General features: G+C 42.9%; 1 protein-coding gene and 1 pseudogene across 1 annotated transcript in view; one reads left to right on the forward strand and one right to left on the reverse strand.

The window, feature by feature from the left end:
• Positions 1-1,770: 1,770 nt before the first annotated feature.
• On the reverse strand, positions 1,771-18,318 carry LOC130830124 (NADH-cytochrome b5 reductase 3-like; annotated as a pseudogene).
• JAK1 (Janus kinase 1) overlaps positions 17,731-19,162 on the forward strand; it is a 135,216-nt gene continuing 133,784 nt past the window's right edge. Inside the window, exon 1 of the mRNA XM_057717374.1 lies at positions 17,731-17,963. The gene's annotated coding sequence lies outside the window, so the exon portion shown is untranslated. The remainder of the gene's footprint in view (positions 17,964-19,162) is intronic.

Consider the following 19,162-nt stretch of genomic DNA (forward strand, 5'->3'; position numbering starts at 1 on the left):
GACTAATCTCCAAAATATATAAACAGTTTATCCAGCTCAATATCAAAAAAACAAACAACCCAATCAAAAAATGGGCAGAAGACCTAAATAGGCATTTGTCCAAAGAAGACATACGGATGGCCAAGAGGCACATGAAAAGCTGCTCCACATCACTAATTATTAGAGACATGCAAATCAAAACTACAATGAGGTATCACCTCAGACCGGTTAGAATGGGCATCATCAGAAAATCTACAAACAGTAAATGCTGGAGAGGGTGTGGAGAAAAGGGAATGCTCTTGCACTGTTGGTGGGAATGTAAATTGATACAGCCACTATGGAGAACAGTATGGAGGTTCCTTGCAAAACTAAAAATACAGTTACCATATGACCCAGCAATCCTACTCCTGGGCATATACCCAGAGAACACCATAATTCAAAAAGACACATGCACTCCAATGTTCATTGCAGCACTATTCATAATAGCCAGCACATGGAAGCAACCTAAATGTCCATCAACAGATGAATGGATAAAGAAGCTGTGGTACATACATACAGAGGAATATTACTCAGCTGTAAAAAGCAATGAAACTGGGACATTTTTAGAGACATGGATGGACCTCGAGACTGTCATACAGAGTGAAGTGAGTCAGAAAGAGAAAAACAAATATTGTATATTAACACATATGTGTGGACTATAGAAAAATGGTACAAATCAACCGGTTTGCAAGGCAGAAATAGAGACCCAGATGTAGAGAACAAACATATGGACACCAAGTGGGGAAAGCGGGGCGGTTTGGGGGGGGGGGAATGAATTGGGATATTGGGATACCAAATTGTACACTCTAAATACATGCAGTTTATTGTAAAAATAAAAAAATAAAAAGTTAAATAAATAAAGGCAATGTGGGGGCCACTGAAAATGTCTCTCAGACAAGAAACACTGCTCAAAATATTCACCACGCTGGGGGTGAAGGCAAGAGGAGGGGGTACATCTCTGCCTTCAATCCCCTGCCTCAGTTCCCCTCCCTGGGGTGAATCAGACTCTGCTACGTTGACAGCTTGGAGCTCCTAAGGTTACCTGAATACTTGGGTGTGTCAGGGGAAAATTCCAGGGTTTCAAGATGGCCCACGTGCCAGCCTGATGGGCCCTCAGCCAGCAGCTTCTTCCCACTGCAGCCACAAAAAGAGCCATCCTGCTGGCTGGCTGGAGCCTGCTGAGACCCTAGGGTGGGAGGTAGCCTTTCACCCTCAGCACCCCTCCCCACTCCCTGCCTGGAATTTTCGGTGTCAGTCATCTCACATGGTGTCAGGTACTGCTGAGGCCTAGTCGCGGCTCTGAGGCAGACAGTAAGGAGGGGCAGGCCACGGTCCAGGGACCGTGGCTGGGGAAGTCCCGACACCTGCAGCTGTGGGCTGTCTCTACTTCTATGTTTATTTCCAGACTGTGGTCCCTTGCAAAGAGGGTTGGGTGGGGCATGGTGATGGCAGCCTCATCCCTGTGGTGGGAGAAGAGGGCAAGGAGGGAGAAACAAGGAGTCATGAGGACAGGGACAGGGCTGAGTGAGAACCAGACAGGAACTTGTCCTGAAGTTTGCCAGCTGTGGCCCACCTGAAACAGCTCTGCTTTTAAGGGGAACCCTCAGGTCAGCCCAGTTGGGTGACCACCCAGGGCATAGGCAGGCCAGGTTGAACCTGGGGACACAGCATTAAATAACATTGGCAGAGGAGGACTGGGTAAGAACAGGGCATGGTGAGTGTTCAGGGTGTGATGCTGCTAGTGCCCAGCCATCAGAAGGGGAAGCAGGGCTCCTTAGAGTGACCCACATGGTCCAGGTTGGGCAGGCAGGCATATTGGCTCAGTGCAGAAGTACCAGAGGCTGCTCCTCCAGGATGGTATGTGGTCCTGGATCATCTCCTTGTTCACAAAGCCCTAACTGGAGTCCCAGGCTTCAGGGGCTTTGTCTACTATGTACCAGAGTTTGAAGCAAGTGGAATGTTACTCAGTTTCTCCAGCTCTGGCTGCAGCAAAATCTCTTTCTTGGCCTGATTGGCAAAGAGCAATTGGCACATGGTGTGGTCATCGAAGTCCCTCATGATGGCACAGATCACCTGTAGCATCCAAGTGATACTTGTTCCTCCTGTGATCATGTGAACAGACTTCACTTCTTGATGATGTGGTTGGATTTCTTGTCTGGACAGATGGCATACTTTCCTCTGCGTCAGTAGACTAACAGCCATCTTGGACCCTGGCACTCAATGATGTTTCTAATCTTCATGTTTTCCAGGTATGGGGACATCTTTACTTCTAGTGGGAAACTTGGGTTGGGTGTCTTTGAAGTAAACCTTGATGACCTGGTCCACCAAGCCCTTTCATCATAGCTGGTGTAGGGCCAAATGATAAGGTTTTGGTGGACTTGAGCTGCAAAGTAGATGTGGTGGCTTATGAGGAAGGCCAAGATGTGATGGGGCCATAGTAGGTTGAAGTAGAACCACTGGTTGTTATGGCTGATGATCTCCTCGTCAGTAAACCACCGTGAGTACTTGGTGTCCAGGTTTTCAAAGGTAATGGCTGGGGATGGGTGCTGGATAGCGGGGCTATAGAGGAACCAGACTGGGGAGAGTACCGCATGGCCCAATGTGCTCAGCTGGGCCTTGTGGTGGTGGCTGCTGCCCCAGTCAAGAAAGTTGGGCTGCCTCTTTTCACTTTCTTAATAATAGCCTTTGATGCAAAAAAGTTTTCAATTTTGATGGCATGCAGTTTACCTTTTTTTTTTTTAAATTGCTCATGCTTTGATGTCATATCTAAGAATCCATTGCTAAACTAAAAGTCACCAAGATTTACCCCTATGCTTTCTTCCAAGAGTTTTATGGTTCCATTTTGAGTTAATTTTTGTATATGATGCAAGATAGGGCTCCAACTTCAATCTTTTGCCTGTGGAAATGCAATTGTGCCAGAACCATTTGTTGAAGAGACTAATCTTTCCCCATTGAACGAAAGTAGTACCCTTGTGGAAAATCAGTTGGCCATAGATGTATGGGTTTATTTCTGGATTCTCAATTCTGTTCCGTTGGTCTATATGTCTACCCTTATGCCAGTATCACACTGTTTAGATTACTGTAGCTTTGTAGTAAGTTTTGAAAGCAGGAGCTGTGAGTCCTCCAACTTTGATCTTCCTTTTTAAGATTGTTTTGGCTATTTTTGGGCCTCTTGCAATCCTATATCAATTTAAGGATAGGTTTTTTTCATTTCTGAACAAAAAAAAAAAGCTGTTAGAATGTTGATAGAGATTGTGTTGAATCTGTAAATCACTTTGGGTAGTATTGCCATCTTAATTATTTGAAGTCTTCCAATCCATTAATATGGATATTGTTCCATTTGGTTAGGTCTTCCTTAATTTCTTTTGAAGATGTTTTAGAGTTTTCAGTGTGCAATATTCCACCTTCGGTTAAATTTATTCTTAGGTATTTTATACTTTTTGATGCTATTTTAATATTAGTGGAATTGCTTTCTTTAATTCCTTTTTGAATTGTTCATTGCTGTTGTATTGATTTTTGTGTGCTGATCTTGTGACCTGCAACCCTGCTGAATTTTTTTTATTAGCTCTAGTAGCTTTCTTGTGGATTCTTTGGAATTGTCAATGTATAGAATCATGACATCTGTGAATAGAGATAGTTTTACTTCTTTCTCTCCAATTTCTTTCCCCTTTATTTATTTTTCTTATCTACTTCCTCTAGCTAGAACTTCTGGTGTTGAATAGCAGTGATGCAAGTAGGCATCCTTGTTTTGTTCCTGCTCTTAGGGGGAAATCTTTCAGCCTTTTAATATTATGATGTTAGCTATGGGTTTTTCATAAATGCCCTTTATCATGTTGGAGAAATTCCCTTTTAGTCCTAGTTTACTGAATCTTTGTATCATGAAAGCTTGTTGGATATTGTCAAATGCCTTTTCTGTGACAACTGAGGTGATAATTTTTTTCCATTTGTTCTATTAATGTGGCTTATTATATTGATTAATTTCCTTATGTTGAACCACTCTTGCATTCCTGACATAAATCCCACGGATCATGGTGTATAATCCTTTTAATATGCTGTTGGATTTGGTTTGCTAGTATTTTGTTTAGGATTTTTGCATCTAGAAAGGATATTGGCCTGTAATTTTCTTTTCTTGCGATGTCTTTATCTGCCTTTGATATCAGTGTAATGCTAGCCTTACAGAATGAGTTGGGAAGTGTACCTTCCATCATGGTTAACTGCATCCACTTTGGAGGCAGATGGTGTCAGTTTTAAGCCTGCCTTTGCCACCAAAAAGTTTGTACTAAGTTTTTCATTATTTAACCTCTCAAATTCAGTTTCCATCTGTAAAACAGGTGTGTTGGGAGGATGAATTGCGATCATTCATTGTAAAGCCAGTGGTGTGCTGGTAAAGGTTTAAGAATCAGCTCTTAGGAGACTTCCCTGGCAGTCCAGTGGTTAAGATTCCGGGCTCCCAATGCAGGGAGTATAGGTTCCATCCCTGGTCAGGGGAACTAAGATCTCACATGCTATGCAGCATGGCCAAAAAAAGAATCAGCTCTTAGAGGAAGTGGGAGTGGGAAACCCCAATTTGTAGAGCTTGCCTGTTTCTACTGTGTGAATTCTCCTGCCATGGCTGATTTTAAGATGCCATTGTGAAGTCATCTAAAGTGGAGATGAGAAGAAATGCACACAGTATGCTGTCATGAGACAATGGGAGCCGACTCCAGCATGTTACTTTTTAAAAAAAGTACGAAGTACATGGTAAATGATCAGTCATTAAATACTATCACTTCAGTTGCCTTTAACAAAAAGAATAAAATAAAATGAAAATAGAATGATTCCGGAAAAGTCAAGATATGAATCTCCCTTTCTATTGCCTTATGTTCTAAAATATATTATATCCTAGGTACTTGGAAATGGTATCTTCAGATGGTCTGTCCTCTGTGGGAATTACATTGCTTATCCCTTTACTCTCTCTAAATCTTGTATCATTGTTTACAGTGAACATAATCACAGGGATGGATGGTCTGTGTACACAAGTCTGTCTGCCCTGCTGGCAATTGACCACACCTCAAAAAACTTGTTAGTCCTAATTGCTTAACCTGTTAACCTTGAAGGCTGCTGGAAAACTTAGAGACATCATCCTGCCTTGGCTCCCTGGTTGCAGAGGTGTTCTGCATGATATTGGCCCTGATAGCAGTCACCACCCGCTCATGCTTTCCCTAGAAGGCACACATGGATTGCCCAACCACCTCATCAGGCAAACAATTCTGGAAATGTCATGTCCTCTAGACTTCTGCTCAGACCCAGACTTAGGAACATTTAGGAAGCAAAGACTGTCTTGCCCTGTCCCCTGGGTACCTAGTCCCAGTTCTTTTACCAAGTCACTGTTGTCCCATGTTCCTTATCCACCCATCTATTCACCCATCATCCATCTGACCAAGACTTACAGAGTGCCTAATGACTGCAGATGCAGAAATGGTATATGGTTTCCACTGTCCATAAACTCACAGCCTGGGATAGGGTAGAGTAGAGTGGAGATAGAAATGCAAACAAATAGTGAGAGTATATTACGATAAGGGAAAGTATAAACATATATGCAAGGTACTCTGGGAAACTAAAGGAGGAATTCTACTTGCCTCAGGGAGTTAAGGAGGTTTTTGCAGAGTGTGTGCAGGTAACCATAGTGTAAAGAAGAGGTTTGGGGCCAGATATGGTAGACTGTATGCTCAACTATGGCATTCAACTTGATCCTCCAGCAACAGGGAATCTTTCTTTTCTTTCCTTTTTTTTTTTTTTTATTGCCCTGCATCTTAGAACTTCAAGGCCATGGTCCTTGTTAATAATAAAAAAAATAACCAACTTTTTAAGGGCTTATAATGTGCCAGATATTGTACTAAGTGCTTTAAATTCATTATTTAACTTAATCTCATCCCATCTCCTCACACCAGCCCCCCCAAAACTTCCTCCCATTTTACAATGCTCATACATTAAACCCTCTTACCTCCTACCTGGGCCTATAGCAGTGATCTGAAAGCACCTGTTTAGGAGGCAGCAGTAGTTAATGTGAAGAAGGACTTTGAAGGGTGTTGACAGCAGTGGAAATTTACCTCCAAGAACTCTGGTTGCTGTCGGGTGGCATTGAGTTAATGATTAATATGCTCTTGTGTGATTCAGCTAATGCCCCTCCCAAATAATGTGTTAACCCAATTAAAAAAACACACATACAATTAAGCTGAATGTCAGACCTGTGTGTCAACTCCCATTTTACATTCTGTAAAAGGAAAAGCAGCCCCACTTAACACTGCTTACGAGGTATTTTATATATGTAATTAATTATATCATTAAGTATATATAATTAATTTTATAGCTATGTAAATTAATTTAGTGTTGACATAACTCTGTGAGATTGTGTGTGTGCAGTGAAGTAACCTGAAGCTCAGAAAGGTGAAACCACTTGCTCAAGTTCATAGAGTCAACACTATTACTCCAGGACCCTAACTATTGGGGTGGTCTTGTTTAGTTTGTATCATAGTGAATAACCTCTCTTCTTTTTAATACAGAAGCATTATTTATTTTTAGAGATGTCGGTAAAGAGGCGTTATTATTTTAGAGATGGGGGTAGTAGAAAGAATGTGCACTTTGAATCCAGATACTCCTGGGTTAAAATTCTAGTTCCTGTTCTGTAGTGTGTGACCTTCGGCAAATTCCCTAATCTCACCTCAAAAGATGATTGTGAGAATTGAAGCAGGTGGCTGGTCCCTAGGGGTGCTTCAGTCCCCGTTAGTCCTTTTCCGCTGCTGATTGGTGTAATGTGAATGGGCTCTCTCCAGACATCGCAAGCAAGTTGGTTAAATACTCAGTATATTCCTAGGGATAGTTTATTTTAATTAAAAAAAAAAAAAAACCCTCCTATCAGGTGGCCTTTTGGGGGGGAGTTTAGGGACGGTATTGTCAAACGAGGCAAATCATACAGCTCCCGCAGGCTGAGACTCCACAGACCCACTAGTGAGGCCCATTACACCCAGGAGAGTCCTGGGGAGGAATGGGAAAGGCTGCTGTGCGGCAGCTGCAAACATTCTGGTCCGGGAGACAAAACACACGGACAGATGGAAAGAGAAATAACCATAGAAGGCAGCAGAGCATGAGAGTCCAAGGAGTGATGCAAGCAGTCCATATTGTGTGAATGTGGAAGAGAGAGAGAGCGCTTCGAAGGGGCCAGGAAACCCTTCCCGACCTGTCTCCAGCACTCCCTCCTCCTTCTGTCCCTCCGCAGCTCTTCAGGTTTCTCTCAGAGTCACGCGTGCACTTTGCTCTTCGTAACAAGGTGGAGAAACTATCCCTCTCTCTTAATAGCTGGCGCCAGAATTCCTCTTGGGGATAGAAGCATCTAGGTTTGGAAAATTCAGTGTAAGGGAATAGGTGGGAGAGTGCTGGAGGCAGAAAGTTGAGACCCAAGGACCCGGATGTTGGAGGAGGGGCACCTTACTGTGTTAAGACAGGGAGAATGTGAGATTCTTGGGAGCCATCTGGGATGCAGTGAGTGAGCAAAAGAGGAGGGAGGGCAGAGGGAGAAGAAGAGAGCAACTAGCAGCGCAGCAGAGCTGTGATTCCTCCCCCAAATTATCTACATCTCCGGCCGTTGCTACTACAGCCAGGCAGCTTTGTGCGAGTGCCTTTGATGGGAAAACCAGGAAGAGGCCGAGTTTCATTTCAATATTGTGCAGGGCAGATTAGATGTGAAGGTGTGGAAGTTACCCAGCTCTTGAAAGGGCTCTATACTTCCACAGGCCAGGTAGAGGCTGGGGGTTCAAACCAAGTTTATCCAGATCTTTGAGAGGCAGACTTCTGAGTTCTCTCTCCAATTCCTTTCCCTTTTCTTGACTTTTTCTCCCCTCCAAACTTATAGTACCTGAGATATAGTTAGGCACTCCATAAATAACTGTTGTGCTTAATCAAATATAAATATGATACATGGTTTCTGCTGTCATGGTACCTAAAACTGAGTGAAGACAACACAAATGCATTTCACACATAAAAGTAAATCTAATTTTGGGATTTCCCTGGTGGCACAGTGGTTAACAATCTGCCTGCCAATGCAGGGAATACAGGTTCGATCCCTGGTCCAGGAAGATTCCACATGCTGTGGAGCAACTAAGCCCTTGTGCCACAAATACTGAGCCTGCACTCCAGAGTCCACGCAGCACAACTACTGAGCCCGAGTGCTGCAACTATTGAAACCCGCGTGCCTAGAGCCTGCGCTCTGCAACAAGAGAAGCCACCACAATGAGAAGTCTGTGCACCCCAACGAAGATTAGTCCCTGCTTGCCACAGCTAGAGAAAGCCCACGTGCAGCAATGAAGACCCAATGCAGCCAAAAATAAATTAAAAAAAAAAAATCTAATCTTAACAATTCTGAGAAGGCTACAGATGTGCACTAACAGAGAGTTAGATATATAGATATGCCTAACACTTCTCTCTCTCTCTGTTTTTCAATATCCTGCAAGATTTTGCTCGAATTTCATCCTCCAGGAAGTCTACCTGGATTTTCAGTGATGTGTCCTGTCTCTGAAATCTTATGACAGCAAATTTGACACTTGATCACTTATTTTTCAATGAATGTCTTGCCTTTTTCACTACATACAGTAGTCCCTGAGGGCAGGAAGCATGGCCACCCTTGCTAAGGACTGAGTACGTAATAGTGCCTTATACACATAGCTGTTCACTGATTGTTACTGATTATATGTGTCCTGCATCATATTCTCAGAAACTTGAGAACTTAGTATGTGGTTGGCAAATATTAGTGCTGAATAACTATTTGCTGAATTGAGTTGAATTGTAGCATAGACCTCTGAGAATATAAGATTCCTAGATATCATTCTTGTACCAGAAAAAAACAGAAAATTAGAAATTAGGAAGGAATCAAATCTAATTTTTGTTAAGCTATAATTTTTCTTCCTATTACTTTTGGGCATGTAATTTAGGCTTTCCACTTCAAATGCAAATCTGATTTCTTGGCCAATAAATTTTATGTGGATACTTTGAGGTTAAGAAATAAAGATGCATAGCATTTTGAAGCTGGCAGGCATCATTAGATCATGTGATCTAACCCAGGCAAAATGTGAGTTCAGAGAGGTTAAAGAGACTGCCTTATGCTTCTATAGTTTGTTGCAGAGCTTACTTAGCTTTCAGGTTTTCTGCTTTCTGGCCCAGTGGTCTTTCCAAGGCACTAAGCTTGGTTGTCAGAATAGCATTTCTTCAAAGTGTATTCCTTATTAATGCAGTATACTAAGTCCCTGGGGTAGAATAAGCCTCATTATTATAGCTAGTAAGTCAGTTTAAGGCAATCTGATATTCCTATAAAACTGAATAAATTTTGTAGTAAAGTATCCTTGGGCTCACTGCCTTCTGAGATGGCCATCATCTCATTTGTCCTATATTAAAAAAAAAAATCCACAAATGAGCCCTTCTGTGTGAACATTCATTATAACTTAGTTTTATTGATTCTGTTTTAGTGCTGTTAATTACAGGAACCACAAAAGCCTTCAATTAGGTTAAAGCCATAATAAATAAGTAATACTTATTCTACTCTGGATGTTGAGTGTTTTTATGATAAGCTGATGCTTATCTTTTCAGACATTACTACATTAACATCTTGTAAAGTAATTATATCAGATATTTTAATTTTTTTTAGGCAAAAACATTTGAGTATCTTCTAATCACTAATGATATTAACTATCATTATTAATCCTCATGACAGCCCTATGAAGTGGACATTATGATTATCTTCACTTACAGATGAAGAAATCAAAGTTTATAGAAATTCAGTATCTTTCCCAAGATCCCAAGATACTGGGGGAAACCAGGGGGAAACCAAGGGGAAACCAAGATTAAATGGGATGATATATATGCACCTAGCACATTGCTGAGCAGATAGTGTAGTGGAAAAATGCAAGTGAAAGAGTCAATGTGAAGTGAAAATAAGTGAAAGAAAAGATGAAGCTTTTGTGAGGAGAGCAGATAAAGCATGTTATAAGTTCCTTTATATAATATACCCACGATTAAAATTTGATGCTGAGCTTCCGAGCAATCAAAGGGAGAAATATAATCAGTTACATAAGTGATAAGTAAGCTTGCTTAAGAGAAGTATATACTCAGCCATAAAAAGGAACAAAGTTGTGTCATTTGCAGAGACATGGATGGACCTAGAGACTGTCATACAGAGTGAAGTAAGTCAGAAAGAGAAAAACAAATATTGTATATTAATGGATATATGTGGAATCTAGAAAAATGGTATAGATGATCTTATTTGCAAAGCAGAAATACAGACAGAGACATAGAGAACAAACGTTTGGATACCAAGGAGGGGGGCGGTTCGGATGAATTGGGAGATTGGGATTGACATACATACGCTACTATGTAGAAAACAGATAACTAACGAGAACCTGCTGTATAGCAGGGGGAACTCTATTTGGTGCTCTGTGGTGATCTAAATGGGAAAGAAACCCAAAAAAGAGGGGATATATGTATATGTGTAGCTGATTCACTTTGCTGTACAGCAGAAATTGACATGGCAGTGTAAAACAACTATACTCCAATTAAAAAAAAGAGAGAGAAGTATATATATTTTTGGAACTCAGACCTAAGGGCCCTTTTTCAAGACAAAAGATTTAATTTATCAGGGACTTTAGAGGTTGAGACAAAGTCAATATGGGATGCTGTTAAAAGCCTGGAGAAAGTGATGGCCAAACGTGAAGTGAAGAAGCCTGAGTTGTCCTGGCACAAGGCAGAGGAAGGATTAAGAAGTTGGAGAAAGGGGCATGCTAGAAGGGAAATATGGAAGACCCACCGGAGGATTATATTCCATGGGAGGCCTGAAGGACACAACATTCACTTAAACCATTAAGAATGGCTGAGTAATATTTCATTCATTCATCTTCTTTATTCATTCATCTGTTGATGGACACTTTCTTTTTTTAAAGAGAACTTTATTATTATTATTATTATTATTTTGGCTATGTTGGGTCTTTATTGCTGTGTGTGGGCTTTCTCTCTACTTGCAGTGAGCAGGGGCTACTCTTCGTTGCGGTGCTCGAACTTCTCATTGAGGTGGCTTCTCTTGTTGCAGGGCATGGGCTCTAGGCACATGGGCTTCAGTAGTTGTGGCACTCAGGTTCAGTAGTTGTAGCTCACGGGCTTAGTTGCTCCAAGGCATGTGGGATCTTTCTGGACCAAGGATCAAACCTTTGTCCCCTGCATTGGCAGGCACATTCTTAACCACTGAGCCACCAGGGAAGACTCTGTCTTACTTATTTCTTGATGGATCTATACCAATATATGCTTCCCAGCTAGTAACTAGCTAATTAAGTGCCATCCATGCCCTGTAATGTAGCTGGAATAGTGAGTTTGTATAGACCTTCTTACCTAATCTTCATAATCATTTATTGAGGTAAATGAGCTGGGTAGTATTATTCCAATTTTACACGTGAAGAAACTAAGGATTATTTTACGAACTTGCCTGAGGCACACAGCTAAGAAGCGGCAGAGCCAAGCTGAAGTTCAGACTTAGGTCCACATTTACTCCAAAGTCAAATTTATTACTAGGCCATGGGAGAGTCGGGCTGAGTGCAGAGTTAATGTCTTATGAGAGTCGAAGTATCTGAGGAAGAAGGATCTCATGTCTTACGGGAGTGAGCTGAGAGGTTGAAATCATATCAAAGTTCTTCTCAAGTAATAATTCGAGGGCAGAACCAATACTGTATTAAATATGTGTTACCTCGGAGGCATCAAAGTTTTATTCTGGGCAGCATCCCCTCAGTAATTTTAGTCTGAAAAGGTTTTAAAGTCTGCAGTCATAAGCATACATATATGATTCTTTTTTCTTTTATTGAATTATACTTTTAGCAAATATGTATTTGCTTTTACTACGTCATGCACAGTTCCTTCTAAAAAAATTATATACTTTCCTTTTCCTTCTTGTTACATTTAATCAGACTCTTTTTCTCCCTTTCAATCTGTCCTTGTGAGTAAGTATTTTCAATGATCTGCTGTATTCATGGTACTAAGCAGTGGGAAAGGATCTCATTCTTGTGAGTATAATCATTTTCCCATCATAGATGGAGCCTAATTCAGTGCAGCAGAAATCATATAGAAAAAGACCTATCCAGTTACCATTTAAGTTTAGTTTCGAGGTAAAAGATTTAACATTTAATTTACTTTTCCTTTTTTTTGGAGGGTGGGATGAAGGAGAGGGATTGTTAAATGAAGGGCAAACATTTACTGAATACTACATTTTCAACATAAATGACAGTCTTGATTGTAAAAAAAATAGCACTTTAGACACTTCAGAGAATCCACTGAATTTTAGATGGTTTAAATATTGGATATTTAAAGTATTTAGCTATATAAAAGCTAGGGGAATATGGAATGAACACATTCCATTTTCCCTCACTTTCTATCCTTTAAATCTCTTTTTTTTCTTAACATGTATCACTACTGACATTATTTTAATTATTCATTCATTTGCTTGTTTTCAACTATCCTCCTCAACTAGGAAACTTTTCTGTCTCATTTCACTGCTGTCTTTGTAGGACAGAATAGTGCCTGGTACACAGTGGTACTTACCAAATGTTTATCATATTCATTTATTTAACCTGAAAAGAGGGGATGATTTCGTAAAGAATCACAGATGAAATCACAATGCAAACAAGCAGACAGCAAACCAAAAACCCACAACAATTCAACATACTTAACTGCAAGAAAATGGAAAACTTACAAGCATAGTTTTTTAAAGAGCGAATAGTATGCTGGAAAAATACATCTCAAAAGCCTGACAGAAACCTATTGCTATTTTAATTGACGATTTTATTATTACAAATTGATAGAGGATACTAGGACCCCAGTAGACGGTGGACAAAAAACAAAAACAGACTGTATTTCCCCTACCCACCCCTGGCACACACGTTGGTAAATTAAAAGAAACACGAGAAAAGAAACTAGTGAGAAAGCATAGGGAAAGTTATTAGTCTCTTTAACAATCATGGAAATTCAAAATTAAAGCAACAAGGTATATTTTTAAAACAAAGTTATAAACCACTTAAAAAGTTAAAATGTCCATTGTTACAAACTCTAACATCATGTACATTTTTTAGGGCAGTGTAAATTTGTGGAAATTTCTTGGAAAGTGACTTGCCGATATGAATCTATGAATCAAGAATCTAAATCTGTGCAGTCCCATTTGACTCAGTGATTACATTTATGTGAATCTCTCCTAAGGTATAATCTAAATATTATATATTTAATTATTATTTAGGTTATTTGTGTGAAGAAATTCATTAGTTATGAAACTTCTGTAGTAAGCATAAGTAAAATGCTTATAAATTAAGTTTAAGGAAACACTTATGAAATTACATATACGCCACGATTATGCTTGTATTAAAAAATATCCCTAGTGATAAAATAATCAAGAAAATTACAGGGGATTTTGCCTCTTTTCTAGTTTCTAACTTTTTGGAATTGAATTTTATGATTTGTACAATGGTTTAGTTTTGTTTTAGTTTAGTTTTGTTCAGTATAAACTTTTAAAGGTAAACCTCACTGTTTGAATCTATTTTCTACTGTAATCTAGGTCACAGCTTTTGCAGAGAAAGACTGGTAAGCAAATGCTCTTTTGATGAAAATTTATATGTGAAATCTATGTATGTACAATTGCTGATTTTTTTTAAAAGAGAATTTCCTCATAAGAGGCTTCTACTTCATTACATTTGGTTTGGTTCAATTTGGATGAATATTTGTAGCAGGTTATAGGTTTCCTGTTACATATTACATGTCAGAAGGAAATAGGGTGAGTAAAAAATTACCTGCACTCTGGTTGTAGAATTTATTCTAATTAACTTTTAGAAAAGACAAATACATGATTTTTGGACATAATCTCCTTGCTTTTCAATACACTTTGTCCATCTGTCAAGAAGATTTTGCATTCCCTCATTAAAAAATGTTTTAGGCTGAGCTGTGAGCCACGAATACACTGCTGTCTTCATGTCTTCATCAGAAGTGAATCTTCGCTCTCATAGGTCTGCTTTCAGAGGACCAAACAGGTGAAAGTCTGATGGAGCAAGATTAGGACTATAGGGGGGATGCTTTAATACCTCAAAATGAAGTTTCTGCAGAGTGTGGACAGTGTGGGCAGAGGTGTGAGGATGTGCATTATCATGCAAGATCACAGTGCCCTTTGATAGCTGTCCTCTGAGTTTAATCTGAAGTTTAGGCTTCAGCAGAAACTTTTCGAAACCTGTCTGTCGTGGATTATTTCCTAGGCAGAGCCATGGCTGATTTGCAAATGATTTGCCATGTAATCCACTGTCACTCATCTATTCCACAGAATCACTTCTCGTGTACACTCAATGTTGTCATTAGCTGTGGATGTGGACTGGCGTCCAGCTCCTTGATGGCTAACACTTATGTGACCTACCTTGAACTTCTCTATCCATTCATACACACTTCTTTGGGACAAAACACTTTCTCCACACTGCACACAAAGTCTTCGATAAACAACGGCACCAGGTACACCCTCAGATCACAAAAAAATAAATAAGTGCACGCTGCTCTTCTTTCATGCAAATCACAAGTGGGGCATCCATTTTTGCTCACACCACAGTTACAAATGAACAGATGTAACGTATTCACACCTGCACAGCAGTGACTGGGGAGACAGTAGCCTTGAATGGAAAGCGCTGATAAGGCAGTGCGGCCAACAGAAGTTTTAATATAATCAGAGTGCGGATAATTTTTGACTCACCCTTGTATGTTTATTCCTCCTTTTACTCTGTTCTCTCTCTCCCTCTCCTGTATATTCCCTATAGAGTAACTTTTAAAAGCTTTTCTGTTGTCAAACATAAAATTGAATTCCTCACCCAATTTGGTTTGTGGCATCCTTGGTTGACTAGTCGACTAATTTAGAGAATTTGGGAATCAAGTGAGATTCCTTCCTCTGCCTCAGCACCCAGATCTAATCAGTGGCATCTAGTGGGTAGACGACAGAGATATTGCTAAACATCCTGCACTGCACAGGAAACACCCGCCCCCCCCCCCCCCCCCAAAGAATTTTCTGGCCCAAAATACCAGTAGTGCTGAGGTTGAGACACACTGCCCTGGAATGATTCTTCTCAAACAAAAATTGCTTACATGCCTCTAAAGCACTATTTTGGGCAAAAGTTTTTGCATAAGGCTCACCTTTTATTCCCCAGTCACACAGCATATACTTATAACTGCCAGAATGTGCCACTTTCTCCCTGGCTCCTGTGACGTATCTGCTACTTGTAGCTTCTTTTCTTTTTGATTTCTTCAAGCTGGGTTTCATGGTTCTGCTCTTGACCACTTTTAGAAGAGCATGAATCATACCTATTGTTACTTATCTATCTCCTGTTATACTGTGAGCATCCAGAGGTCAGGGAAACCATACCCCATAGGGTTAACAGAAACTGGTAACCAGCAAATTCTTGAGCTTGTCTTACAGCTTGTTAGAAAGCCCCTCTGCTTGTAGCCTGCCTTCACTGAGCAAGCCTTAATTATTTTCTTGCAAATTGCATACCTTCCAAGCTTCCCATAGCCTAAACTGAAAGAGCTTTGCCCAAGTTGTTTTCCAGGAACTTGGAGTCAGCTGGGTTTGGTTTGAGCTCCAGCGGCTAAGACTGGTTGGGACCACTGACCCTAAAACTGGGTCTGTGCAAGTGTCCTATAAATCACCTTTTGTCAGGGGGCCAACAACTCTACCCGCAGATCATGCCAAGGGCCTCCATTTTTGAACATGCGTTCCATGAAGAAGCATGTAATTCAGATTCTCCTGTGCAGAACCTGATTACCTCACCTTTTCCGGCCTCTAGTCACCTTTCTCCAAGCCTAAGACCACAGTGCTGCTTTACCCCTGATATATCTCAAGCTCCTCCCTTTCGGGGAGGCAGATTTGAGATTTGTTCAGCCATCTTCTTGCTTGGCTGCCTTGTGAGTAAACTCTCTGCTGTGAGTAAACTCTTTCACTCCTTGGTGCCTCAGCATTTGGCTTACTGAGCTTCCAACGAATGAACCTGGTTCAGTGGCATCAGGAACCGGGTCTTTTTTTTGGAATCCTCAGCTCCCAGTGCAATGCCTGGTATAGTGGAATGAAGCTGAACTCAATCAAGGTCCTCTCCTTATTCCGTTTCATGAGCCCCGCAGAGCAACCAGATTTGTTCTTGAGCTTTTGTGACTTTCCTTTTTCTGTACCCTTTGCCTTACCTGAAATACTGTTCTTTCATGTTTCTGGCTCCACTCATATCACTCCCACCTGTTCTTTATGGCCCAGCTTGATAAAAAAAAAATCAAGATTTACTAAGCCCATCACATGTGTCAGGCCTGGCGTTATCTTAGTTCACTCTCAGCATAATCTTTATGAGGAAGGTATTATCCCAGTTTAACAGGTGAAGAAAATGATGCAAACAGCCTCGAGTGGCAGGTGAGGCAAGACATTCACTCAAACACCAACAAGGGAGACAGCTGGCCTGACCTTCCCCACTTGATTCTCTTGTCTTATTTGCTATCTCTGCTATCTCCTGCCAGAAGGCATCCTGGAGATCGTTTCATCTGCCTCTCAACTCTCAGGAGTAAACTGTGAATTGTTTAGGATAACATGGGTGGTTAATGGCCGGAGCGCCTTAAAACCCTGAACTCCAGATTCAAATGCTCTTTTCACACACCACACCCAGCACTTGCTCAGTATGGAGTAAGCTGCAGTAACTCCTCAAGTCTCCAGGAATCCTCCAGCAGGGTTAGCGGAGTCAGGGCACATGGGGAAGCCTCAGTGAGCAGTGAACTGAGCTGCAGAAGTCTGATCGTGCATAGCTTGGGCAGATTCTCATCCCAGGATTTCTGGGGAGAAGGCGTTGGAGTTTATTAAGCATGGTAGTGAGTGGCACACATTTGAATTTTTAAAAGCTCACTGTGTAGAATTAATTGGAGACTGGATTGAATACAGAGTGACAACTTAAGAGATGCTTGTAGTCCTTCAGATGAGAGATGGTGGCAGCTAGGGTCATGTTGTTGGAACACTTGGAGAAACAAATGGATGGAGACATATTTAGGAAGTAAAATCACCATGATTTTGCCGTAGACTGTCTATGGGGTATGCATCCTGGCTATAGTGTGACCCTAAGATAATTAAGCTTTGATTTGTTTCCTAGTGTTTAAAAGGAAGATAAAAGCTACTCTGAGGGATTATTAGTAAAAAATGAAAATCGCTGGACACGCATTAGCTACCCGTCAACGTTGGAAGATTTATTTCTTAAATTCCTGTTAGTCTCATGCTTCACAAGCTCACCTCTTGCTTGGTGGGAACAAGGCGCAGAGGACTGTGAGAAATGCATCGCAGTGCACAAAGATGTGGTGAACGGCACTCCAAATTCGAGAGCGCTAAACCTATGGCCAAATCCTGACAACTTCACTTTCTGCACTCAGACCTCTCATTCCTGCATGGCTGTTTCTATAATACGTGAAAACAAGAAGCGAGCGACGCGCGGGGGCGTGAGCGAAGCCGGATGGGGGCGGGGCGGGAAGGCTGCAGGCGCTGGGTCCTGCGCGGTGGCTGTGCCGCCGCCTCCGCCTCCACCGCGGTCCCCGCCCCGCTTTCCGGGGCTGCCGCGCGTGACGTCACGAGAAGGCGGGACCGGCCGCGGGATGGTAGGCGGGGCCGTCCACGGGGCGGGGCGGGAGGCGGGAGCGTCGCCCAGCGCAGGCCGCGGCGGCCGCGGAGTAGCTAGCAGCCGCAGACGGCCCCGGCCAGCGCCCAGGACTTGGTAGCCCACCCCGCGCCCCCTCCTCAGCCCCCGGCGCTTGTACGCCGGGGCCCTGGGGGGCTGGCCGCTTAGGGAGCGGGCAGCCAGACCCTGACCCTCGCGGTGACCCGGAGCCCCACGGCCCAGGCGCACACGGAAGTGGTGAGTGTCACGGAGTGGAGGTGGAGAAGCCTGCGGCGGCCGCGGGCGTCAAGACGAGGGGCGCGGAGCCTGGCGCTGGCGGGGGACGCGGCCGCCGCTCTGGGGCCTCGCGCGCCGCGCGCCCCGGGCCGCTCCGCGAGCGCGGCGCTGGACCTGGGGGCCGGGCCGGGGCGGGGTGGGGGCCGGCGGGGGCGGGCGGGGAAGGCGGGGGATTTCCATCCGAGCGGAGCCGGTCGGCTGCCGGGAGGTCGGGGGCCGGCGGCCCCAGGCTCGAAGGGGAAAGGTGAAGGCTCGCTGCCCCCTCCCCCAGAGCGCACACCAAGTTTTCATAAACAAGCCTGGAGCGCGCTGACATCCTGTTTATACCACCCTGAGATACAGGCGCGGGCTTGAGGTTTGACGTTCCTCGCTGCTGCACCGAGAACTTGACCGCCAGCCCTCTGGCAGAATTGCCAGGGAGCGGATGGAGGATTTTTCAGGCCTCAGGACGGATGCCGAGGGTCTTAGCCATTTGACTTCTTTGCCATCTCAGCGAGGGAAAGTTTCTGGGATTTGGGGCCCTGTTTGGGAGCAGGTGGGCGTCTGGGGACTCAGGAGACGCCCCCTTCTCTTTTAGGTTCTATTGGGACCCTGGTCCCAGGCAGCCGGCGAAAAGTGTGAAAGACGCACCTCTGTGCGAGTGGGCCAGGGAAGAGGAACAGTGCGAGAGAGCCTCTCGGGGAATTGTGAATTCTGCTGTAACGGGACTGATTAACCGAAACTGGGGCTGGTCTCTGGCTCCTTGTCTAACTCCTCAGACAGACCGCATCTGCGTGCGGTCGCCGAGCATCAAAGGGAGACGTCGGTTTAGCAGGACTAGTAAACACCCCTCTCAAGTCACTCCCCAAGGTTCCAGGGATGTGGGTGCCTTGGTTGTGTGTTTACCGAGGAAATTCTCTAGGGGACTAGATAAAGGGTATGATTATTACCAGGTGTTTGTGCACATTTTTGGGGGAGGGGGGATTGTATATGCCTTGTGAATTCCTGTGTCCGTGGGAAAGAGGACCCCGTCCTCCGTCTCACTTCTCTTAATACGTGGCTGTGAGCTGTTTTCTCCCCGGTTGGATACATGCTTTTAACATTTTTTTTTTTTTAAAGAGTCCAGGGCTTTTCTCTCAGTGGCAGGAGTTTACAGCTGTGTAAAACTGTCATTACTTTTT

Source organism: Hippopotamus amphibius, chromosome 1, assembly GCF_030028045.1.
Source record: "Hippopotamus amphibius kiboko isolate mHipAmp2 chromosome 1, mHipAmp2.hap2, whole genome shotgun sequence".
Lineage (NCBI taxonomy): Eukaryota > Metazoa > Chordata > Mammalia > Artiodactyla > Hippopotamidae > Hippopotamus > Hippopotamus amphibius.